Source organism: Trachemys scripta, chromosome 7 (genome assembly GCF_013100865.1).
Source record: "Trachemys scripta elegans isolate TJP31775 chromosome 7, CAS_Tse_1.0, whole genome shotgun sequence".
Taxonomy (NCBI): domain Eukaryota; kingdom Metazoa; phylum Chordata; order Testudines; family Emydidae; genus Trachemys; species Trachemys scripta.
The window spans coordinates 57686660-57688586 of record NC_048304.1 but is presented as its reverse complement, the minus strand read 5'-3'; positions in this window follow the sequence as shown (position 1 = coordinate 57688586).

Sequence of the window (1927 nt, the reverse complement as noted above, 5' to 3'; positions counted from 1 at the left end):
GGGCCTGATGAAATGCATCCTAGAATACTCAAGGAGCTAATAGAGGAGGTATCTGAGCCTCTAGCTATTATCTTTGGAAAGTCATGGGAGACGGGAGAGATTCCAGAAGACTGGAAAAGGGCAAATATAGTGCCCATCTATAAAAAGGGAAATAAAAACAACCCAGGTAACTACAGACCAGTTAGTTTAACTTCTGTGCCAGGGAAGATAATGGAGCAAGTAATTAAGGAAATCATCTGCCAACACTTGGAAGGTGGTAAGGTGATAGGGAATAGCCAGCATGGATTTGTGAAGAACAAATCATGTCAAACCAATCTGATAGCTTTCTTTGATAGGATAACGAGCCTTGTGGATAAGGGTGAAGCGGTGGATGTGGTATACCTAGACTTTAGTAAGGCATTTGATACGGTCTCGCATGATATTCTTATCGATAAACTAGGCAAATACAAATTAGATGGGGCTACTATAAGGTGGGTGCATAACTGGCTGGATAACTGTACTCAGAGAGTTGTTATTAATGGTTCCCAATCCTGCTGGAAAGGCGTAACGAGTGGGGTACCGCAGGGGTCTGTTTTGGGACCGGCTCTGTTCAATATCTTCATCAACGACTTAGATATTGGCATAGAAAGTACGCTTATTAAGTTTGCGGATGATACCAAACTGGGAGGGATTGCAACTACTTTGGAGGACAGGGTCATAATTCAAAACGATTTGGACAAATTGGAGAAATGGTCTGAGTTAAACAGGATGAAGTTTAACAAAGACAAATGCAAAGTGCTCCACTTAGGAAGGAAAAATCAATTTCACACATACAGAATGGGAAAAGACTGTCTAGGAAGGAGTACGGCAGAAAGGGATCTAGGGGTTATAGTGGACCACAAGCTAAATATGAGTCAACAGTGTGATGCTGTTAAAAAAAAAAAAAAAAAAAAAAAAAAAAAAAAAAAAAAAAAAATTGTGAGCAAGACACGAGAAGTCATTCTTCCGCTCTACTCTGCTCTGGTTAGGCCTCAGCTGGAGTATTGTGTCCAGTTCTGGGCGCCGCATTTTAAAAAAGATGTGGAGAAATTGGAAAGGGTCCAAAGAAGAGCAACAAGAATGATTAAAGGTCTTGAGAACATGACCTATGAAGGAAGGCTGAAAGAACTGGGTTTGTTTAGTTTGGAAAAGAGAAGACTGAGAGGGGACATGATAGCAGTTTTCAGGTATCTAAAAGGGTGTCATAAGGAGGAGGGAGAGAACTTGTTCACCTTAGCCTCTAAGGATAGAACCAGAAACAATGGGTTTAAACTGCAGCAAGGGAGGTCTAGGTTGGACATTAGGAAAAAGTTCCTAACTGTCAGGGTGGTTAAACACTGGAACAAATTGCCTAGGGAGGTTGTGGAATCTCCGTCTCTGGAGATATTTAAGAGTAGGTTAGATAAATGTCTATTAGGGATGGTCTAGGCAGTATTTGGTCCTGCCATGCGGGCAGGGTACTGGACTCCATGACCTCTCGAGGTCCCTTCCAGTCCTATAATCTATGAATCTATGAATCCGACCCTCCATTATCTGGCTTTCCATATTAACTGAACAGCCAGCACACACAGGTCCAGAAGCGGGCGATCTATCCTGTAGCCATTAGATGGAACTGCAGCCTCACACTGTCCCATTCTCCGGATTATCCGAATTTTTGATTAATTGATCTGATCCCGATCCCTATTAGATCAGATAAATGGGGTTCTGCTGTACCTTGAAGGGGAGAAAATAGTGGCTATAAAAAGTTCTTTAAATGTAGAGGGAAAAGGGAGAGCAAGAACCAGTGACTGGGATCTGAACCCAGAAGAACTGAAATGAGAATGAGGCACGCGTTCTTAACAGTGAGGGTGATTAACCACTGGAACAGACTATCAAGTGGTGAATTGAGGTCTTCACATCGAGATTTGGT